Below are 25,240 nucleotides of genomic sequence, written 5' to 3'. Positions count from 1 at the left end.
GAAAGATAGAGATAATCCCATGCATGCTATCGGACCACCACGGCCTAAAACTGGTCTTCAATAACAATAAGGGAAGAATGCCCACATATACGTGGAAATTGAACAATGCTCTACTCAATGATAACCTGGTCAAGGAAGAAATAAAGAAAGAAATTAAAAACTTTTTAGAATTTAATGAAAATGAAGATACAACATACCCAAACTTATGGGACACAATGAAAGCTGTGCTAAGAGGAAAACTCATAGCGCTGAGTGCCTGCAGAAAGAAACAGGAAAGAGCATATGTCAGCAGCTTGACAGCACACCTAAAAGCTCTAGAACAAAAAGAAGCAAATACACCCAGGAGGAGTAGAAGGCAGGAAATAATCAAACTCAGAGCTGAAATCAACCAAGTAGAAACAAAAAGGACCATAGAAAGAATCAACAGAACCAAAAGTTGGTTCTTTGAGAAAATCAACAAGATAGATAAACCCATAGCCAGACTAACGAGAGGACACAGGGAGTGCGTCCAAATTAACAAAATGAGAAATGAAAAGGGAGACATAACTACAGATTCAGAGGAAATTCAAAAAATCATCAGATCTTACTATAAAAACCTATATTCAACAACATTTGAAAATCTTCAGGAAATGGACAATTTCCTAGACAGATACCAGGTATCGAAGTTAAATCAGGAACAGATAAACCAGTTAAACAACCCCATAACTCCTAAGGAAATAGAAGCAGTCATTAAAGGTCTCCCAACCAAAAAGAGCCCAGGTCCAGACGGGTTTAGTGCAGAATTCTATCAAACCTTCATAGAAGACCTCATACCAATATTATCCAAACTATTCCACAAAATTGAAACAGATGGAGCACTACCGAATTCCTTCTACGAAGCCACAATTACTCTTATACCTAAACCACACAAAGACACAACAAAGAAAGAGAACTTCAGACCAATTTCCCTTATGAATATCGACGCAAAAATACTCAATAAAATTCTGGCAAACCGAATTCAAGAGCACATCAAAACAATCATCCACCATGATCAAGTAGGCTTCATCCCAGGCATGCAGGGATGGTTTAATATACGGAAAACCATCAACGTGATCCATCATATAAACAAACTGAAAGAACAAAACCACATGATCATTTCATTAGATGCTGAGAAAGCATTTGACAAAATTCAACACCCCTTCATGATAAAAGTCCTGGAAAGAATAGGAATTCAAGGCCCATACCTAAACATAGTAAAAGCCATATACAGCAAACCAGTTGCTAACATTAAACTAAATGGAGAGAAACTCGAAGCAATCCCACTAAAATCAGGGACTAGACAAGGCTGCCCACTCTCTCCCTACTTATTCAATATGGTTCTTGAAGTTCTAGCCAGAGCAATCAGACAACAAAAGGAGATCAAGGGGATACAGATCGGAAAAGAAGAAGTCAAAATATCACTATTTGCAGATGACATGATAGTATATTTAAGTGATCCCAAAAGTTCCACCAGAGAACTACTAAAGCTGATAAACAACTTCAGCAAAGTGGCTGGGTATAAAATTAACTCAAATAAATCAGTTGCCTTCCTCTATACAAAAGAGAAACAAGCCGAGAAAGAAATTAGGGAAACGACACCCTTCATAATAGACCCAAATAATATAAAGTACCTCGGTGTGACTTTAACCAAGCAAGTAAAAGATCTGTACAATAAGAACTTCAAGACACTGAGGAAAGAAATTGAAGAAGACCTCAGAAATGGAAAGATCTCCCATGCTCATGGATTGGCAGGATTAATATAGTAAAAATGGCCATTTTACCAAAAGCAATCTACAGATTCAATGCAATCCCCATCAAAATACCAATCCAATTCTTCAAAGAGTTAGACAGAACAATTTGCAAATTCATCTGGAATAACAAAAAACCCAGGATAGCTAAAGCTATCCTCAACAATAAAAGGACTTCAGGGGGAATCACTATCCCTGAACTCAAGCAGTATTACAGAGCAATAGTGATAAAAACTGCATGGTATTGGTACAGGGACAGACAGATAGACCAATGGAATAGAATTGAAGACCCAGAAATGAACCCACACACCTATGGTCACTTGATTTTTGACAAAGGAGCCAAAACCATCCAATGGAGAAAAGATAGCATTTTCAGCAAATGGTGCTGGTTCAACTGGAGGGCAACATGTAGAAGAATGCAGATCGATCCATGCTTATCACCCTGTACAAAGCTTAAGTCCAAGTGGATCAAGGACCTCCACATCAAACCAGACACACTCAAACTAATAGAAGAAAAACTAGGGAAGCATCTGGAACACATTGGCATTGGAAAAAATTTCCTGAACAAAACACCAATGGCTTATGCTCTAAGATCAAGAATCGACAAATGGGATCTCATAAAACTGCAAAGCTTCTGTAAGGCAAAGGACACTGTGGTTAGGACAAAACGGCAACCAACAGATTGGGAAAAGATCTTTACCAATCCTACAACAGATAGAGGCCTTATATCCAAAATATACAAAGAACTCAAGAAGTTAGACCGCAGGGAAACAAATAACCCTATTAAAAAATGGGGTTCAGAGCTAAACAAAGAATTCACAGCTGAGGAATGCCGAATGGCTGAGAAACACCTAAAGAAATGTTCAACATCTTTAGTCATAAGGGAAATGCAAATCAAAACAACCCTGAGATTTCACCTCACACCAGTGAGAATGGCTAAGATCAAAAACTCAGGTGACAGCAGATGCTGGCGAGGATGTGGAGAAAGAGGAACACTCCTCCATTGTTGGTGGGATTGCAGACTGGTAAAACCATTCTGGAAATCAGTCTGGAGGTTCCTCAGAAAATTGGACATTGAACTGCCTGAGGATCCAGCTATACCTCTCTTGGGCATATACCCAAAAGATGCCTCAACATATAAAAGAGACACGTGCTCCACTATGTTCATCGCAGCCTTATTTATAATAGCCAGAAAATGGAAAGAACCGAGATGCCCTTCAACAGAGGAATGGATACAGAAAATGTGGTACATCTACACAATGGAATATTACTCAGCTATCAAAAACAACAGCTTTATGAAATTCGTAGGCAAATGGTTGGAACTGGAAAATATCATCCTGAGTGAGCTAACCCAATCACAGAAAGACATACATGGTATGCACTCATTGATAAGTGGCTATTAGCCCAAATGCTTGAATTACCCTAGATCCCGAGAACAAACGAAACTCAAGACGGATGATCAAAATGTGAATGCTTCACTCCTTCTTTAAATGAGGAATAAGAATACCCTTGGCTGGGAAGGGAGAGGCAAAGATTAAAACAGAGACTGAAGGAACACCCATTCAGAGCCTGCCCCACAGGTGGCCCATACATATACAGCCACCCAATTGGACAAGATGGATGAAGCAAAGAAGTGCAGACCGACAGGAGCCGGATGTAGATCGCTCCTGAGAGACACAGCCAGAATACAGCAAATACAGTGGCGAATGCCAGCAGCAAACCACTGAGCTGAGAATAGGTCCCCCGTTGAAGGAATCAGAGAAAGAACTGGAAGAGCTTGAAGGGGCTCGAGACCCCAAAAGTACAACAATGTCAAGCAACCAGAGCTTCCAGGGACTAAGCCACTACCTAAAGACTATATATGGACTGACCCTGGACTCTGACCCCATAGGTAGCAATGAATATCCTAGTAAGAGCACCAGTGGAAGGGGAAGCCCTGGGTCCTGCTAAGACTGAACCCCCAGTGAACTAGACTATGGGGGGAGGGCGGCAATGGGGGGAGGGTTGGGAGGGGAACACCCATAAGGAAGGGGAGGGGGGAGGGGGATTTTGCCCGGAAACCGGGAAAGGGAATAACACTTGAAATGTATATAAGAAATACTCAAGTTAATAAAAAAAAAAAAAGAAAAAAGGAGATTCTTAGGAATGGGTTAAGAGAGAACAGTGAGGGGGTGAGAGTGTTCACAGTCTGTTTTGCATGTGTCTGAAGAAGTCTGAACTTTTTCTATATATTTCATGTGTAACAATGTACAGGTCCTAAACAAATACGTGTGGCCCTGTATTGACCTGTGTTTTAATGACCCTCAACTTAGTACTTTGCTAACACACAATTGTCTCCCTATTTTCTGACTCATTCAACCTTTTCTTACATCTTCTCGTTACATTCTTCATGTTTCCCCACAAACAGGGCCTGATTCCAGTGCTTCTTTACGAATCTGCTCCTAAGTTCTCACAGTTTACTTCCAACTTTTGCTTGTTTCTAAACACTACCTTTTCCCCTTTAAAATGGAGAGAATTCGTATAACAATTACCTTTCCAAAATGTAAAATTCAGTATTTTTTTTTATTTTATTTATCAGCTTTGCATCCAGTGTCAAAACATTTCTGTTACAGCTGGAGGGGAAAGCAGCAGCAGTCCGAGACCTATTATCCATCTACACTCAGTTTGGTCGTCTCTTCAGTCGCTGGCAAACACTAATCTAGCATTTCTCTCTCTGGATTTACCTATTCACACGCTATCATATAGACCACAAACAAGTGACTTTTAACACAGCATAAACATGTCGATCCTCATCCGTGTTCTAGACCACATCAAAACGTCATCTATGCCATTCTTTTCTACAGTTGAATACTATTCCATTATGTGACGTAGCCCATTTTGTTTCCATATCCATTGGTAGGCACTGAGCTGCATTTACCTATGCATAGCATTGTAATAGTGCTGCAAACACTTTTATATAATGTATCTGTTATCCGTGTAGAGAAGTCTACAGACAACAGTGCACTTCCTTGCTCACATGACAACCTTATGTCAGGGTTTAGTGATGTCTAAGCGTGTCAGACTGCTCTCTGCAGGGCTACTGTCCTTTACATGCTACCCCCAGGGAGAGAGAGATGGTTCCACCTTCCTTGCAGACGGCTATTATTTTCTGCCTGTTATATTATAAACATATTGATTGGTTCTCTTGTTATCATGGCCACATAGCTGAGCAAAAGAGACTTAAGGGGAGAGGATTTGTTTTGGTTCAAGTCTTAGAGATAGTTCATCATGGTTAGAAATGATGGAGACAGAACCACTTCTGCAGTGGTCACAAGAGACTGCTTGTCAACATCATGGCAGATCAGAAAGCAGAGAAAGCAAACATGAGGACTCAATGACTCTCTTTCCTCTCTCTTTATTCAGTGCTGCCTATATTCAGGGAGCAGCTCCCCACCACCAGCTACTAATGATTTCTGAAAAAAATTCTTACAGACACACCCAAAGGTGTGCCTCTCTAAGGTCTTCAGCTTTCCTAACCTAATAAAGTTAACAATTGAAGTCAACCATCATAATAAACATCTCTGTAAATACATGATGACTCACTGTGGTTTGATTCGCATTACCCTAATGAGTTATGGTTCTGACACTTTCCTCCTGCTGATTAGCCATTTTTATATAACTTTTGCAGAAATTCCTATTTAGATCCTTTGGGTCTTTAAAACTACTATCTGCAGAGCCAGCCGTGACAGGGTATACCAACAGCAAGGAAACTGTTTTCAGTACCTAACAGGGCAGTTGTACTTAGGAAGTCACAGTGAATGTGTCAGCAATTTGAGCTATGTAAAGCTCAAACCAGATACAATCCCAGCAAGGGAAGTTGAGTGGGCATGAAATCTGTCACTACCTGAGGCAATATTGCCTTCCTTGGCTTGGGCGAGAAGGAGAGTCAGGTTTGCATAATGATGTGATCACACATAGGTCAACTACTCTGCAGGCGCAGGCCCCACACCCAAGGTTTGTAACACAAACTGGCTTCAGTGGAGGAATATAAAATTAGATTCAGTGTTGCTTGGGAAGGAATGGGAAGAAGAAGATAATTGTGGTAGAACTTTGGGGAGGGGAGGTGAGTATGTTCAAAACACATTGTAGGAAATTCTCAAAGAATTAATAAAAATAATAGGAGTTTCTCCGTTGATTATTCAATACCAAGTGGTCAACTTTAAAATAATATAATACAATTAATAGTATACAGACAGAGATTATATTTATATATTTATATATGTTTGAATATTTATATGTATCTGTAACAATAATTAGAGAAAAGGGGGCAGAGGCTATGAACTTAAGAGAGAGCAAGAGAGAGGGATACATTAAATGAGAAGGATTGAAAGGAGGAGAGAGAAAGCAGAAAATGATGTAATTATATTTTAATCTCATGAAATACTATGTATATTTTGAAACCAAAGTTCTGCCATTCAGTTGCCTACCAGACACCCACCAAGTTAGATATAAATTTTAGAACTGAGTACATTCAGTTCTTACAAGTCACAAACACTAACATTTAACATCAACAGGTGATTTAACATTTCTAGTTCATTAGATGGCTTCCTGATATGGGGAGTAAAGACAGTCATGTAGCCTATGGAAGGACTAGGTTACAACTAGAGCACATGTTCACAGACATTAGATACCAAGAAAAACAACACATTGGCTGCGTGTTCCATGAGGAACCCTTTAGGGCAGTGGCTCTCAACCTGTGAGTTTTGTGGGTCTCAACCCCTTTGGGGGTTGAATTACCCTTTCACAGGGGTCACCTAAGAACATAGGAAAAATGTATATTTATATTGTGATTCATAACAGTAACAAATTGCAGTTATGAAATAGCAATGGAAATAATTTTATGGTCGGGGATCATTACAGCATGAAGAAATGGATTAAAGGGTTGCAGCATTAGGAAGGATGAGAACCGCTACTCTAGGGAAAATATGATTGCGTTCACAGTGTTCATTATTACACCAAGTGAATTGATAAGAGTGTAGTGGTGCAGATTAATACTCAAGAAGTTTGCTCTTTAATGAATTCAGTATGACTAAACTATGCCACTGAATCATGAAATGAGGGGATAATCAGCTAGAAAATAGTCTTGCCTGTGAATACATCAAAACCAATTTCATAAAATGTATCAAGTCTTTTTAGAAGCACCTATTTAGAGAACATAGCATATTTATGGGAAATCACAAAGCACTCACATATATACTATATATAGTAACACACACAGACACACAAACACACACAGACACACAGACACACACAGACACACACGCACACGCACACACACTAATTAGCTAATAAACGTTTTAAAATTTGATCCATTTCTGGAGATTCTGATTGTGTGAACCCATATTTTAATATGTTTGAGGTTTTGAAGTAGCAATTTTTTTTAGTGTGTACAACCGGGTTAAACTTTTTATTATTAATGGATCATCTCTCTCCTAGTAATGAATTCATTATAACTCCTGAGGTCGGTCCAGTGACTTTTAAACTTGACCTAAATTAAATTCTTTTGTTTCTTTTTAATTCATTCAGGCTGAAGGTCTTTGGGTTCTTTATACCCACTGAATCTAGTCCCTCACAGCTCACTAATTCTGACAACTCTTCATCTAACTCTTTTTAGGACATTTGGGTTGTTCTCCAAACCTCTCTATTGAGAATAAGCACCCGTCACAGAAATAGGGTTTCTTCAGTCCAGAGCTCACAGTGTCTTGAAGTGTCAATCATATGCTGAGGCATCTACAAGAGAATGTTTTCTGTTACAGTTTGGATATTGTTTGAGTGTGTTTTTTAAAAGTTCATATGATGGATAGAAGTCTGATTCTCACTGTTGTGATGTTGGGGGCACTTTTCTTGCAAAGGATTAACATAGTTCTCATGAAACTTTGGTCAGATTCTGTAGGAACAGAACATTCTGTTCTTATCCAGATCTGCTTTCTGTTTCACTATGGGATATCCTCCTTCAACCTACATGTCAACCATGGTGCTATGTGCCATGATGTGATATGGCCAGAAGACTGTCACCAGACAGCAAATCAATGTGACTGCCCAATTTGGATCCTCTTTAAAAGAGACTCTATACCAGGTGTTTTGTTATAGCAACATAAAGTCAACCAAGATGTTGACTGAGCAAAGGAAGTGATATTAATTCAACCTAACAGCTCATCCTTATATTAAACATCCATGGCTGTTCAAATTTTCCCAGTCTTTCAATATTCACTTTTTGCTATATAGCTCCATGTGAGCTATATTCTCTTACTGAATGATAGTTACAGGCTAAGTGATCAAAATAGATGGGGCAACAGATGAAGTAGAGCTTTGTCTAAATTAACCTTCTAGACCAGTGTCTTGGAATAACAATAAGCAAGTGAATAAATACACTACTTCCCGACCATCATCACAGATGCTTAGTGGACCCAACTTCCACCTTGGAGAGGGTCACACAATGACCTAACACAGCACTCTTTCATGCTTCTCAGGAGTGTGTGTGTGTGTGTGTGTGTGTGTGTGTGTGTGTGTGTGTGTGTATGAAGAATGTTTTTTTTGGAGAGATGTTGCCTAGATGTTCATCAGGAGATGAATAGAAAATGTGGTGCATACATACACCAGGATTTATTTAACAATAAAGACAAGCAATATTACAACTTTTATAGGAAAATGGGTGGAAGCAGAAAACATTATATTGGACGGGGTAATGCAGACTCAGAAAAATAAATACTCTGTATCCCCGTATCCTTTCTCATATGCCAATCTTAGCCTTTTGCTGTTAAACGTGTGTGTCTAAGTAAAAGTAAATATGGGTAAAGCCTGCGTAATGAGAAAAGGGTCCATATGACTGAAATAAAGATGTTAAAGAAGGATGGTGGGGAAGACAATAGAGCAAAAAAGAGGTTTGGCACAGCAGGGCAGGGAGAGACATGGAAGGGATTGGCAGGGAAGGGGGAATGAATAACCAAAGTGAATATGTACAAAACTCATGTGTGCATTTGTAAGCCATCAAAACACACACACACACACACACACACACACACACACACACACACGAGAGGGAGAGAGAGAGAGATAGAGAGAGATAGAGATAGAGGAGAGAGAGATTGTACAAAAGTAATGAAAAACATATATTTAATTAAATGACAAATGGCTAGTTCTTGAGGTTGTGTAGGAGTGAAGAACTGTTTAGCCCTTACCTGTCTAGGTGGTTGGATATCTAGAAGTAGGCTAACTAGCCTCCGTTGAGAAAGTGTGCATTGAAACCCATTCAGCAAACTATTTAAGCAGGAGGGATCTCATTAGGAGCTAAAACTTGTCAAAGTCATGCCCAATAATTGTAGCATTGTTTTGCACTAATTAGGTATTAGAGGTCAGCTATAATTTTGTCTAATAGAATGGTGAGCCACACCTTCCAGCAAAGGAAAAATGAGGGAATTATTTGGCACCCCTAAATTCAGTAAGACAGCAAAAAGCACTACGTGTGCCTGCATTCATTTCAAGTTATTTAATGCATAATAAAGTTCAGAAACATTTCAAGGGACAGACTGACTGTATGTTATATTTCTAGGTCCTTCCCAAGCCCTAATATATTTAATAGCATCAGGCTTAACCACCCAAGTTTCCTCGTCTCAGAACTCATTTGTGAGTTAAGATTAAATCCAGCCACCATACCCCAGACACTATTGCTGATGTTAAGAAGTGCTTGCTGACAGGAGCCTGATATAGATGTCTCCTGAGAGGCTTTTCCAGAACCTGACCAATACAAGTTGCAGATGCTTGCAGTCAAACATCTGACTGAGCATAGAACCCCAATGGAGGAGTTAGGGGAAGGACTGAAGGAACTGAAGAGGTTTGCAACCCCATAGGAAGAACAACATTATCAACCAACCAGACACCCCAGAGTTCCCAAGGACTAAACCACCAACCAAAGAGTACACATGGACGCATGGAGGGACCCATGGCTCCAGCCGCATATGTAGCAGAGGATGGTCTTAATCTGGCATCAATGGGAGGGGAGGCCCTTGGTCCTGTGAAGGCTGGATACCCGAGTGTAGGGGAATGCCAGAGCATGGAGGCAGGAGTAGGTGGGTGGGGAGGCACCCTCATAGAAGCAGAGGTGAGGGGAATGGAATACAGCATTTGTGGAGGGGAAACCAAGAAAGGGGAAAGCATTTGAAATGTAAATAAATAAATGACCAATAAAGAAATGAAAAACAAAAAAAAATTCTCTGTGAAGAAGGAAAAAAGAAGAGGCTAAAATAATTTTGATTCTGTAATTCTTTTTTGAATGATGAATGGGACCAGACCAAAGGTCTATCTAGCAGAGAAAGTTTTAGGAGAGTGGCTAGTGTAAAAATTCTCTGTTGCCCTTTTCCAGTCCACACAAAATTTGTTTCTGAAGGTTTTTCTGGAGGCCTCCTTTCAGTAATTCTAAGGGTAGTTTAATGTCTTAAGACTATTGTTAGTTATATCTAACCACACATGATCTGGGATGTTCTACATCCGGTTCAGGTATTACAATTACTTCTATATGTTTGGATACTGCATTTTCTACCAGAAAGAGACTGATTCAGATAGATGAGTGTATGAAATATTTCATACACATGACTCTTTTTTAAAGATAATTTTTTCCTGAGAATAGATACTGTTCCTGTAGGTGCTTGATTAAATAAAGACCATCTTAGAAGTGTTGATCTAGACAAACTGGGGCCAGGGTTAACTGGCTCTTCCAAGCCAAGTCTTACTATCAGCAGAAATGGTCTCCAAGAAGTAAGTTAGACAGTGCTCTGGGCATCACACATTTCCATTTCAATAGGTTTAGTTGCTAGTGCCATAAGCAACAAATGAAGAAAGGAACACAGAAAAGGAGAAGGTTAAGGAAGAGCAGGGGTTATCACAAGGAATGACTCACATTTGTGGATTCCAGTCCACATTTTCTCTCCACTCAAAATCTGAAGGTTGGAATCCTATGGCAGATGCTGGAGCCCAAGGTGATGGGAATGTTCTGTGTTCCATGTGCAGCTTTGGATCTGACCTGACTGAGCCCTGAGGGAATGAAGGAAGGATAGACACAGACATATGTACTTGGGGTCAGATGGGTTCCGATCCTTTTAATGGAGGGAACCAGTTACTGGAGCAGTCTGGAATCTAAGTGTGTTTGTTATGTACAAGACAGGGGGCTGCTTAGCTAGTCTCCAAAGGATGTTGAGCTATCTTAGGCAGTCAACATCTGAGGGGAGGAAGCTGCAGTTTTTGCACATACTGGTGAATTGTTAGTGAACACCCATGTTTGCACACAGTGTCAAAAGTCATATTGGGACCACAGGAAGACATTGCCACTTCTGAGCCTGACCTGTATGGGGAAGCTTTTGCTGATTTCCCACAGGTCTGACGCATTGAGTCTTGACGTAGAGATATCTTTGTAAATAAAACACATTCCCTCAGGGCATCATCCACCTTTTATAATTCCCTCCAGACTTCCTCAGCTATATGTGGATGATTAGCATGTATTTCCCATGTGCTGCATCCTACTCTGAAGCATGGCCACAAAACATAGAATTGTTAGCAATTTTAAATAATGTGGATCCTATGGATGGTCTAGAGTGATGACGTCCACAATCAACATAACTGCTCATCCTTGCCATCATTCTGTTTCCAGAGAGACTAATGGGAGTTGTCTGTGGGGCCAGTGTATGGACCTACACTGCGATGTGAAAAACAAGCTTGTTCTGCCATACAATTAGTGGCTTAGGGTTGGGGCAAAGCTGTCATATTTCTGTATTTCACATAGAAACAAACTGGTGTCCCTCCTAGAAGTAGAAACCACTTTGATTGACAGCAGGAGTCTGCTGCTCTTCTCCCACTGATCTAAGTAATTCCATAAAGGAACAGGAAGGCTCCACAGAATGTGCCTTGAGAAGGACATTCCTCCTCTTTCCCCCTTTCCTTTCATTAGCTGCCAGATGTGCCGGAGTGATCCAAAGAACCAAAGGAGGCATAAATGACTCAGAGATCCCCAACCTCAGAATCAACAAGCAGTACCCAAGGAGAGATACTTAGTCCCCTTTGTGTCTTTTCTTCTCCTGTTTCCCCTGCTCACATAGGTGTGTCTTATGATGAGCCAAAAAGATTAGGGTAGGGTTAATGAGCTCATCCATCAGCTGTTACTACGCACTGTGAACACTGGGGCACAGCAGCTCTGCACACAGCCTTAATGTTTACTTCTCTTGGAGAAGAAGCCATAACAGCCACACAGGATGATGGGAATTCCAGAAATCTTACTCTCTGAGCTTCATGGCCAAAGAATCTACACTGGATTTGATTTCGTTTTCCTTTATGCCACAGGAATAGCAGTCATTACCTAGACCAATGGGACTTATCACCTTTGAACCGTGTCCTAATTATAACAAAAATTCAGCTGCATTTAATTTCCCTTTCATACAATGCGAAAGCTATTGTATTTGCAAGTTGGTGCCTTTTAATTTCTCACATTGGCTTAAGAAATAAAAGTTGCCTTTCCTTTTATGAGAATTGTCTTCAGCATGTGTATCAGGAATAGTTGAAGGTATGCTGACTAAAACCTATGATAACAGCAGAGGCAAACATTATCACTTCTATCTCCACACAAAAGCAAAGTCATAAGTAAATTACATAACTCTTCCACATTCTCAGAATCCAATTAAAGAAGACATGGGGTTTGAACCTCATGGTCTTATCTTCCACAGTCCATGTTCTTAACTATATTGTAGTTCTGCTTATTGTGACCAATGGCTTAGCAAAAAAAATGTACTTACAACATACCTTCTTAATGTTCTAACATTATGTTAGACACATATAAATATATATGTATATATGCATATAAATATATATGTATATGTATATAACATGTACATAAATAACATATGTCGTTGTCACTATAACCAGCATGGCATTGTAATACAAAGTGTTCAGAAGTAGTGGCCTACATATCTTGGTGGTAATTAACAGTTCTCTAATTGGATTAAGACCCACTCAACAAGAGGAAAATCATGCCTAGGACTGGAAACCTAGCCAAGGGCTAGTGAAGTCATGGAGGAGAACCTACAAGCACCACTTGGTTAAACCAGCATAGTTCCTAACTAGAGTCCTTGCACTCACACATAAACATAGTAGTTACTCTGAGCTTACCCCTCATTGAGAAAACTTCTCTTTGCAACAGACAATGAGACCCTCAGAGAAAACCACAACCAATTAAAATGTATGAAGGAACACAGTCCCAATCTACAAAACCACTCCTACATCTAAGGCTCAGGGATGTGGAAGAGGGGCAGAAAGATTGTTAGAGCCAGAGGGTCAGGGAGTTTGCTCTGAGATTGTGTTTCCTAGTAATTTCAGAAATTACACTCTTAAAGTCTCACCCACATGACTGGCTAAGCATGAGCTGAACAAGACAACAATAATAGATGTGCTAACGTGGATGGGGTAGAGCTCGTGGAGCCTGGTTTTCTTTTTAATTTTATTTTTAATGTGTGGGATGGCTAAAGTAGAACATCACAGTTTGTAGAACACCAAGACCAAAAACTCACTTTCTCTTTTCATCTACTTAAAATTCACAAATGAATCTCTTAACATCTCCCTAAAAGGCTCTTTAGTGCCCCGCCATCTCCCTGACTGGTACCCCTGTTCTCCACCATGCATCAAGTAAAGCAGCACCTTAGAGAGCAGGAAGCTTAAGGGACTCAGGGTCTCCTCCTTGTAATCTTCATTTAGTTCACTGCTCCAACTTAAATTACTTTCTTTCTTTATTTATCTGCTTACTTATTCATTTGTGTATATATGTGCATGCACGTACACATTTGTATGTGTATGCATGTTTGTGTGTGTGTGTGTGTGTGTGTGTGTGCATGTGTGTGAGACAGCATGCATGATGCACGCAGAAGTCAGAGAATAACTTGCAACAGTCTCCTTATCCTAGCTCCTATTTTTCTTATTTGGAACAAAGACATGTTCTATAGAGCTGGTCTTTAAACAATATATAGGCATCCAGTTTCCCTGGGGAAACATCCTAACTCCTCAGAGTTTTAGGCTCCTCAGTCTGTTTCTTAGGAGTCCTTCACTGAACACACTTTAAGTTGGCAAATGTACCTCGTTAGAGGTACCTCACCAATAAAAGGCTTTGAATCAGCCTTGGTCTTCAGCTTCATATTCTCTACTTAAGCATACTAGCCCACAGCATGCCTCCTACGACAAGAGAGCATCCTGATTCCAGGCCCAGGTCTCCCTCTAGAGGATGTCATCATATTGTCTTCAATTTGTCTTTAATTTCAGCAAGTCTAAGGAGCTCCTGGACATAGTAAACAGGGTCTTCAGGATATAGGTGTGTTTCCTACTCCTGGGTTCTTATTGGAGGGAGAGGCACAGGGAATAAGTGAATTAGATTGCTTGGGACTGAGCACATATTAGCGCATGATCACTTTGCTTTCGGTTCACAGCCCATTACTGGACAGTGACACAACCTCAGGATTATGGAATAATTAGTGGCTGCAAACATCAAGACAACATGGGTTTTGAAGAGTTTCAACTTCTTCTGAACTGAATAATTTTCAAAATGATTTTTTTCCCAACTGAAACCTGGCAGTCTCCAAATGACCTGAATTCTGTAGTATTTGTAACAGAAAAATCAGTCAAGAATGTTTACGTCTACATGACAAATGGCCATCAGAGTATATGGGCCGAGTCCTAAGGCATCAGCAACTTGGCCTTTGTGTATTTGTGTGCCCTCCCTCATAAGACTTTGGTCTTTTTAATGCTGATGACGACATTGATGTCCTGATAATTGTCAGATTATCAGCTAATTAAAAGTTTTTCCTACAGAGGAGCATTTGTTTTAAGTTAAAGGTTAAAACAAAATCAACAATCCTGGTGGACTAGGATGGTCAGATTTGGCAAGATCCTGGTACCTATTACATAGACAGTTGGACACTGTCTCTGCCTGGGAGAATGGCCCTACCTGGACCTCATTGTCTTCAGGCCAATGAAGCTACCTGAGCAATGGCAGGACTCACAGGCTGGTGTAATAGACGTCTCAGCACCTTGCTTGTGTTTATTCCATCTTCCCCATAAGGCAAGGACCCTCACAGCCACCCCAAGTGAGTCACAGGGCTCTTCACTTGGAGAAATTGAGTAGCTGTTGAGTTTTCCGGAGCCACACCGTAACTACACAACAAATAAATCCTACTTTAGAGTGACAATACTTCGATGTGACTTAGGCCAAAGTCACATTACCTCATTGGGAAAAGCTTCGTTTCGGAAAAAAAAAATGTGAAGGAACTCCTAGAGAGGCTTTAGAAAAGTTTTGGGTATCCAGCTCTCCTTGGGTAGGAAGCAATCTGTACTTCTTAGTTTCCTTCTCCAGGCTCTACCCTTGTCTGCACTTCAGAGGCCTCATGCGTATTCTAGAACGACAAAATCCCCACTTCCCCTCCATTCTAAAATCCAGGGTGTGTGAATTTCACTCTTTTGGGTCTATGTCATTAGCCAATCAAGCCTCCTGAAAGCTTGCCCCCCTTTACAGTTGCTGCACGCAATGGGTAAAATTATCTTTTAATATTCCAGAGGTCAGGGAAGGCTACTCCAGTTTCCTCTTAGGGAACTGTGATTTTCTTCATCCCTGGTTGAAGGTCAAATAGGAACACCTACTTTCCTAGAGAAAACTTCCAAATGTGTTCTCTAGGATTAGTAGCTTGGAGTTCTTCTAATAAAACTACCACCCCCGTTGTTTTTGTATACACTGTTCTGGACTCAGATTAGGAACCCAGTGGGAACAAAGTCCCTTTGGACATGTTCTAGGAAAGTTGGTAGCCTTACAGTGACATCTTGCTGTGGTGAACTGTGGATTTGTTTGTTAATAATTAACACTGGGACTCTACCAAGAGAAGGCAGGTGTCTCACTGCTGAGAACTAGCATTGGAAGCCTGTCAAGGGACTAGAGCAGTCTGGAAAGCTGCCTGAGACTAGAGCATTGAAGCTTCTGGGGAGGGACTAGCCAGGGAATGGTGACTGTTTTCCTGCTCATTTCGCTTGTAGTCCCCAAAACAGAACAAGTGTTTCCAACTGTGTCACTGCTCGCTGACACATTAAAGATCTGCGTTTAAAAGTACTTTAGATACCACAGGGCTCAAAGCACAAATCACTGTAACAATGTGCTGTCCTGGATGGCAGAAGACTACATTTGAAATATATCTGGAATTATTGAAGGGTACACTGTCAGTGTGAAATTGATCCTGGATTTCAAAGGCTTAGTGTGAGAAAGGGACATGGTAACTCATTCATTTATACTATCGCAGATACATTTGGACGATATTTGAATGAAGAAAATGATTAAGAGATGGGGCGACAGCTTCATCTGTAATGTGCGTGCTGCACAAAGCAAGAGGACATAAGTACTGCATCTGCAAGATCTATCTATAAAACCAAGGTAGGGGCACACGCCTTTGATCCTAGGGCTGGGCAGGTGGAAACAGAAGATTGCCAGGGACCCGATTAGATGATGTGGGCAAATTGGTCCAGGTTCAATGAGAGACCTTGTTTCAAAAAAAGGGGGAGGACCAATAACTTAAATTATCCTTAAAGTAAGCTATAATATGCTGCCAACACCACACCATCTATCTAACTGGAACATAAAGCCAGATCACCCTGGAAGGTGTAACTTAGTCACACAGAGGAGGCAACTTCTCTCTTAGATTTTTGAGAGGGGCTAATACTGACTGGGATCCTGTACTTGTGCACCTGGCCCTCTAAGACAAAGGTAAGTCAGGGAGGGCAGGAGGAGGATGTTGGGTCAAGAGAAGCAGATCACTGCAGAACATCCAGTTAGCTCCTATCCAACCTGGGCTATCATATACCTGCACTCTATTCCACATCAGAGCATTTAAATTCCTGGTATCAGATCATAAAACAACTCTCACATAATAATATCTTTCATCCATTGGAGAGGAGTTTCCCTTGGGAAACAGAATATTGCTTGGAATAAGTATTCTTGCCTGTCTCTCTGTACCCTCTAATGAGCCTACTCACTCCCAACAATCAGATCCTTGCTTCTACTCAACTTGAAGCCAGTTAGAAAGAGGGGATCTATGGAGGTATGCAGCCAGGACTGCAGGAGGGTAAATGGAGGCAGCAGGAAATGCGTCTGACATGTAAGGTTCTGACTTTTTACTCAGCAGCAGGAAGCCATTGGGGGAACCAGTTTATACAAGTCTGAAAGAGGAATAGACTATGTGCTTCAGAGGACTCTCAGGAGGAGCAAATGTAGGCTTCTGACACCAAGGGTCTTTGTGGAATTAGATCTTGGTGAGAATGAAGATATTCAAGTTTTAGGTACCTTCCTTTAATAGATTAGGTTCATTACAATTACTAAATCTCTCAATTCAGCATTAGTGTCTTCAGCCACAAAACTGGGCTAGATTTCTAAGAATCATTTCACCTAGAAGAGCCCATGATTTCCAGCATCCAAAGCCTCTCAGAAAATGAAGCAAGACATTGAGTCCAGAAAATGTCAGCTACTTCTCCAAGGTCATACTGCTTTCAGACAATAGAATCAGGGCATTCTTGCCTTCCAGAGAAGTATTTTCCAGCTCAAATCAGAAGTCTCCCCAAGCATCAGGGAAAGTAGCTAGAGGAATTCCAGAAGAAGAGAACTCCATACCTTGAGAGGCCTTGTAGGTCAGGGAGTCCAGACTTCTGAAAAGAACAGTCAATGGCTAGTGAGCTCCACCAGAGCCCCTCTCTGGATGATTACTCTTCTATGTTTCCCTAGAATCCAGCTCGCTTGACTTTGCCCCCTTGAGTCAGCTTCCCTCTTTGCCAGGCAAGTGTTCTTATTCTCCTGGCACAGTAGTCCCCTGAAAGAGTCTCACACACACCTGCCAGGGACTATGCCACAACGTTGTCCAGGTGCAGCTCTTGCTGTCTTCAGCAGCTTTGCCCTCTGATATTCTTTATTCCTAGAACTCATTTTGGCCCACCAGATTTGTTTAACCATCTGCACAAAAAATCAACATCCCTTATTTATTTTTACAAAGCAATCTGCGGTGAGTAAACACTTTGATTCACGTCAGCTACTCCCCTAGGAGGCCTGTGTTCCTATCCAGGACACATTATAGTGACATTCTAAGCCTTAGTATGGTGGTCCTAGCTTGGCCCATATGGAGAAGGCTCAAATGTTGAATGATTGATTTTTTGGGGGGTGCTTCAGGAGGACATAGTGCCTTCATTTCACAGGCTCTGACCCAGCTGACCCAAACTACAAGCTTTCAGTGACAACTGAAAATCAGTTGTATCTCAATGTACTCTCCTATCCTGGCACCCACATTCATAAAAGAAACTTTACTAAAGCTCAAAACACATTAAACCTACACAGTAATAGTGGGAGACTTCAACACCACACTCTCACTAATGAACAAGTCATTAAAACAGAAACTAAACAGAGACAGTGAAACTAATAGAGGTTATGAACCAAATGGACTTAGTAGATATATACCAAACATTTCACCAAAAATAAAAGAACATACCTTCTTCTCAGCACCTCATAGTACCTTCTCCAAAATTGATCATATAATTGGTCACAAAACAATCCTCAACCAGTCCAGTAAGAATGAAAGCCTATACGCAACAAAATTGGAAAATCTAGATGAAATGGATGACTTTCTAGACAGATACCATGTACCGAAGTTAAATCAAGAGCAAGTAAACTATCTAAACAGGCCCATAGTCTCTAAAGAAATAGAAGAAGTCATTAAAAATCTCCAAAAAAAAAAAAAAAAAAAGCCCAGGGCCAGGTAGCTTTACTGCAGAATTCTACCAGACTTTCAAAGAAGAGCTAATACCAAAACACTCTTCAAACTATTCCATAAAATAGAAGCAGAAAGAACACTACTTATTTCCTTCAATGAAGCAACGATTACTCCTTTATATAAACCACACAAGGACACAACAAAAAAGGAGAACTTCAGACCAATTTCTCTTATGAACATCAATGCAAAAGTATTCAATAAAATTCTTGCAAACCGAATCCAAGAGCACATCAAAACCATCATTCGCTGTGATCCAATAGACTTCATCCCTGGGATGCAAGGTTGATTCAATATATGAAAATCCATTAACATAATCCACTGTATAAACAAACTCAAAGAAAAAATCATGTGATCATTTCATTAGATGCTGAAAAAGCATTTGAGAAAATACAACACCCGCTCATGTTAAAAGTATTTGAGAGATCAGGAATTCAAGGGCCATACCTAAACATAATAAACCCAATATACAGCAAACCAACAGTCAATATCAAATTAAATAGAGAGATACTTGAAGCAGTCCCACTAAAATCAGGAGCAAGACAAGGATGCCCACTCTCCCTGTATCTATTCATTATAGTACTTGAAGTTCTAGCCAGAGCAATAAGACAACAAAAGGAGATCAAGGCAAAGAAGAAGGCCATGCATCACTGTTTGCAGATGATATGGTAGTATACATACCAGAGAATTAGAGAAAAGTGCTTGACACTTGTCAGTGTGTGGCATGAGTGCATCACTCATTGCTGTGATCAAGTCTAAAAATAACATCATCTCTACTAGTTTGCTGGGCCTACCATAGCAAAGCCTAGCAAACCGGAGGATCTTAAATGACAGAAAGATATTGCAGTTGGAAAGCCAGGAAAGAGAAATCAAGGTAATCAGGGTAGCAAGATTGGCTCTCTTTAATTCGAATTAAATTCTCTTTAATTCTAAAGTAGCTGGATATAAAATTAAACAAATCAGTAGCCTTCCTTTATACAAATGATAAATGGGTTAAGCAAGAAACGAGGGAAACAACTCGCTTCACAAGAGCCACAAATAATATAAAATACCTCGGTGTGACTTTAACCAAGCAAGTGAAAGATCTGTATGACAAGAATTTCAAATCTCTCAAGAAAGAAATGGTAAAAGAAAATGGTGAGCTCTTCAAGGTTTTTTTTTTAATAGAAGATAACTTACTTAATTTTGAAATCATATTAGGTGATATTTGGACTGAATTGTATTTGTCAATGTACAACCAATTCTTATGCTGAAATCTGAACACTTGACCTCTCAGAATTGGATTTTATTTGGAAATAAGGTCATCACAGATGGAAACAGCTAAGAGGAGCCCATTACAATGGGCTTTGCTTCAATCTAACTTATTAAAATGGGATACCTAGGTTTAGACATATGGGTTCTTACTGACAAAGATGCACCTTCCCCCAGAGAGAGAGAGAGACAGAGACAGATCAGGACAGACAGACAGATAGACAGATACACACACACATACACAGACACACACACGAGAGAGAGAGAGAGAGAGAGAGAGAGAGAGAGAGAGAGAGAGAGAGAGAGAGAGAGAGAACCATGTCAGCATGAGAAAAAAAGGGGGCAAGGGTGATCTTTCTATGGACCAAAGAATGCAACAGATTTTAAGGAGAAAGATGTGGGACAGATTCTTCTTCACTGACCTCAGAAGAGACCCAATCTTGCTATCCTGATTACCTTGATTTCTGTTTCCTGGCTTTCCAACTGCAATATCTTTCTGTCATTTAAAACCCTCCGGTTTGCTAGGCTTTGCTATGGCAGGCCCAGCAAACTAGTAGAGATGATGCTATTTTTAGACTTGATCACAGCAGTGAGTGATGCACTCATGCCGCACACTAACAAGTGTCAAGCACTTTTCTCTAACACATTCTTTCTTTAAAGACAGCATTTAAAACTAATTCTACTTAGGCTCGAACAATCTTAGGTTTGAAATGAAACCTAACCGATGACACTGCAGTAGGAGATAAACACACAAAAAGAGTTTCACTGGCAGTTACTTTCTTCCTTTGTGCTAGAACAAGCATCAAGGCAATTGCGTGTCTACTGATAATCAAAGAGAAAACTTCACTTCATGGAGACAGTGAGGAAATGCCAGGTAGCTGCGTTCCTGAGCCTAGGCATTGACAAATGCAGAGGGAGGCTGGCCCTTATCAGTAAGTACTGATAGTACTGTCAATGTAAAATAAAGCCACGATAGTTACTAATACCACAGAAGTGATGTGATTAATGAATGAGCTCTTTCAAGAAAATCTCACAGGTCAGTCATTAGGAACCCTGAGGTGACAGAGACTTCCTAGGAACACAGTTTCCAAACTACTTCACTTCAACAGCCTCCCACGTGTTCTCCACGTCTTCTGTCTTGTCTCTGTTAAACTACTCTTCACACTCCATGCAGACCTTTCCTTCTGCAAATGCAAATCTCCACACGTGCCTCCTCTGTCTGCAATGCTCCGATCCTTTTCCTCAGTCTCAATCTTCTTTCATGGCTTGAGTCCATCCAGAGGGCTGGCCCTACCTCTGCTCCAAGTCTCACAGCTTCCCAAGACAAACATCACAATTTCCTCTATTTGATCTGCACTCTTCCAGCTACCACCGTGTTGCCTCTGTATTTCTGTTCTCTGCTCCCTGGGCTTCTCTTTCTAGGATAATGCTCCCCACAGGCATCTTCCTCTCAGCTTCATCTTTTAGTTTGGTACTGAGGAGCTCTACCATTGCAGTGTGGTCCCAGGAACTCTTGATCAGATCTCATTACAAGTTTTTGTGATGTGGTCCCAGGTCATCATACTTTTTGCCACCATTATGGGCCCGTGAGCCAATCTCACACACTAGCTCTTTGGGAAAGGGATACTTCATCCACCGTAGTGTTGCCAAGGCCTATCCTGTTATTTAATTGGTGGTTGGTTAACCCCTATGGGGGGAACATATGGATGGTCAAAAGGCCTAGAGTTTAGCTTTATAAATGCGAAGGACATTGTGCTACTTTCTGCTCAAGTATCTGTCCTTTATTGCCCCTAAAAGTGAAGAGTTCCTGTGGAAGAGAGTGTCCATCTCCTGACATTCTCTGCCTTGTGCTTTCCTCTTCAAATCCTCTCCATGTCCCATGGAGGACCCTGAGTCCTACATAAATAGAGAGATACGTAAATGTCTCCTGAGTATGCACCTGAGTAATAACAAGCAGTCTGGAGCGAAGGGTATGAAATAAGGTCAAAAGAGGTCTAGGAAGGGTTCTGAAAAATCACAGAGAAAATGTGGATGGGAAGACTATGAAGAAGGTTTGTCTGGAGAATAAGTTATATTCCCAGGACACAGTACCTTGCCTTCTCTTCCTTCCCCCTACTCCCAAATGCTGGACTTGGCCCTAGATTTTTCATGATTATTCTCTTCTAGACATAAAGAAAACGTGAATGAGTAAGGAAGTAAGATGGATGTTCTGTTTGGTTACGTCCTTGAAAACAATGTCTTGTGATATACATTTCTTACAGAAAAATTTGGAGTAAACCATGTAGCACCATACACACAGGGAAAGAGGACATGAAAGTGGGACACTAGTTGAGAAAATCTCCAGCAGGAGAAGGGAGAGACAAGAGGGGAAATGTGTGCTCACGTGAAAATGACAAAAATTCCTTAATAGATGTATGAAATCATCAAAACATTTTTAAAAATTGGGAGGTCTACATGTCCCCCAGGTTCTGAAAATGAGTCCAGTGCTTTGCACAAGCTAGATAACTACCTTGTCACTGAGGCTTTAGCCTAGGGACTGCTTGCTCCTGTGTCAGGGACCCTATGTACAGGAGATGCTCTAGAGACCAACCAGTCAAGCAGAAGTGGATAGAAGCTGATGCATTAGAAGAGGCAGCTGCTCTCCAAACTGATGCTGTCTTGGAATCAGAGTCTGATTCTCCTCTCATTTCTCATTGCACAGAAGTTGCTTGAGCTGCTCTATTGCCTAGTGGACTGAAGAGCTCTAGATCAGTAGGTGGGCACACAGAGTCAGTCAAGGCTCTCCTTCACATAGACATCTCCTCCTCCTCCAAGTATTCCCATCCAGGAGCTTTGAGTGGGGTAGAGAACTACACTTTACTTATTCCAACGCCTCCACATCCACTATCCATTATTAACTTCTATAGTGATAAGTCAAGTCCTCTTGTTGTATACGCATAAATAGAGACAAGGAATAAATTGTAAGTCTGTGGATGAGTTCCATTCTACAGAATAGCTTTTGGGCAAAGCAGTTCCAAGATTTTTTACCTTGTGTAGAAAATCCTCTGGTGTTGTCTAGCTTGTGCTGAGCGTGTAAGCCAACTGAGCAGAGGACATGACCAGTTCCAAAGCACAAGGCCCTACCTTCATGCCTGGTCAATTCCCCATTTTCATCATACAGTAAGAAATGAATCTGGTATGAAGGACCACCAATGCTATATGCTTTGGTAGAGAAGAAGTCTGGTGTTAAGAAGTCAATGATTTTGAATCAATACACTGATTGCTCTGGGTAATTAGGTTTTTTGCTGTTGTTGTTTTTTTTATTTCTTTGTGGGTTTTTTTTTTTTTTTGATGTTAGCATCACTGAGTTGGTAAATTGCTACTTGCAGGTTTCTTTGGGTTCTGCAAGTCCCAGCTGGCCCATCAGTTTCCCTGGACAGCTACACAGCCATGCTGTAAGCTGCATCCTCTCAGACTAGGCTCCTATATCATTGCATGCACTACTGATACTGTTGCCTGAACGTTCTCTGCTCTAGAATGTGGCAAGCACTCGAAGGCATAGCTGACTCATCTTCCTCTCGTAGCCTTTTTTTCTCGTTGCATGGAAATTGTTTGTGATACTTCTGTGATTAGGTTGAAACATGAGTTCTTTGCTTATATTCAGGCATTTCATAAGCCAAGGTCAAACAAAGGTTATCAAGGGAATATTTTCTTATCTCATGGCATGCAGAAGCTCATCTGACCAGACAGCTACAACTTGCCTGAGATGGCTCACATAGGGCTTCTGAGTCGATAAGCTGGTATCTTGAGGAAGCTTCGTTTTTTAGAAAAAGTCTTGGCATTTCGTTGGTTCAGGAAACATTATGGGATGCCTACCATGTGTTGGGCTCTCAGGTTGAAGGCAATGTGTCTCCCACTCCATCTGCTTAAACAAGGGCTGGCTCCACTCTATAACCTTTGGCTCCAGAACCAGAGCTCTTCTTTATTCTAGCATAGACATCTGAGCTCATCTTTCTAGCTAGTTTTTCCACTTTGTTAAAATCTCTGTTTTTCTTGATTCTATTAAGTCTATATTATTGTCACTTTCTAACTCACCGCTTTTATTGTTTCTACTTCTTGCCATGCTAAAATATCTGCGCAAATGGATACAGTTGCCATACTATTGGGCCACAGAAAGATGCAGAGAAAACTCAAAAGCATATGACTAACTCAAGCCAATCTGAAAAGACCATATGCTGCTTAATTCTAACCATGTGATAATTTAGGACATGGAGTAAAGCCATAGAATCAAGTTGTTAGGGGTTTGAAAGGAGAGTAGGAAAAGAGGACTAGGTAGGACATAGGACTTTTAGGATTGTGGAAACATTTTGTACAAGTCAGTAATGTGTCATCATGCATTTGTTAAAACCCATAAAATAGCTGAGACAAATACTCAACCCTAATGTAAATGAAGTAAGAGCTTAAGTAGATAGTGGTACATTAATGTTGGTTCATCATCATAAATGTGTCATAAGAGAGTCACACGTAATGGCAGAAGAAAGCCATTTAGAGGGCAGAGTATCTGGAAACTTTCTGAAGAACACAAATTTATTTTGAAACAGACTATTATAAAAAAACCCAAAGTCTGTCAAAAAATAAAAAAAATAAATAAAAAAAGGAGCATAGCTCACCCAGACCTTCCTTTGGTGTAGTTTGTAGTGATTCTTTTAAATTTACCATCTAACCTCTCTTTGCCTTTGAGTAGGATCTGGAGGTGTTCCCAAGCCCACACTAATCCATCTTTATCTTCCCTAAGGACTGGTCCGACATGTGACCACTGTGCTGTTGAACTGATCTTTGATCCTGTAACTGACACACATTTTCTCTCTGGAACGCTGGGTCTTGAAGGAATCAGAAGTGTCTTGGCTTGGTTTTGTAAGTTAACAAACAGTTACACTGCCCATCTCTTGTTAAAATGCAGGTCCATCCATACAACCTTCTTTCCACCACTAGTATGGTAATCACACCATGCCCCTGTTCATTTTTAGTCCACAGATTGGAAAGGTGAGAGGTAAAATATCAGAATGGATAGAGAATCAGAAACATACCCGCACTCCTTACCTGTGACTGTCCTCTGTTTGAACATGTCCCTGCGTGTTGGACTGCAGCCTGCTACATATTGGTTACGAAGCTTACAGGCAAGTGGAACTCTTCTCTCCACTGCCTATCTCAAGAAAGGAGATTTCTGTAGCTCTGACTTCTCATTCTTTACAACCCAGTGAAAAGTACAACCGTTGTTAATGATTGACTTACATGCTAAGGTATGGAGGAGTGCTATCAGCACTCACTTATAGGGACAGGGAACACAGGACAATTCCTTAATGAAAATCACGAGAAGACATTTTGATTCAGATA

At 40.7% G+C, this 25,240-nt stretch overlaps 1 protein-coding gene across 11 annotated transcripts in view; it reads right to left on the bottom strand.

Annotated features, from left to right (window-relative positions):
• Prlr (prolactin receptor) overlaps positions 1 to 25,240 on the bottom strand; it is a 190,493-nt gene that overhangs the window by 124,625 nt on the left and 40,628 nt on the right. Inside the window, 1 exon segment of one of the 11 annotated variants that reach the window (NM_012630.2) lies at positions 17,473 to 17,600. The gene's annotated coding sequence lies outside the window, so the exon portion shown is untranslated. 11 annotated transcript variants of the gene reach the window in all.

The sequence above is a fragment of the Rattus norvegicus genome, chromosome 2 (assembly GCF_036323735.1).
Source record: "Rattus norvegicus strain BN/NHsdMcwi chromosome 2, GRCr8, whole genome shotgun sequence".
Classification (NCBI taxonomy): Eukaryota; Metazoa; Chordata; class Mammalia; order Rodentia; family Muridae; genus Rattus; species Rattus norvegicus.
This window is presented reverse-complemented; position numbering and strand designations above follow the sequence as displayed.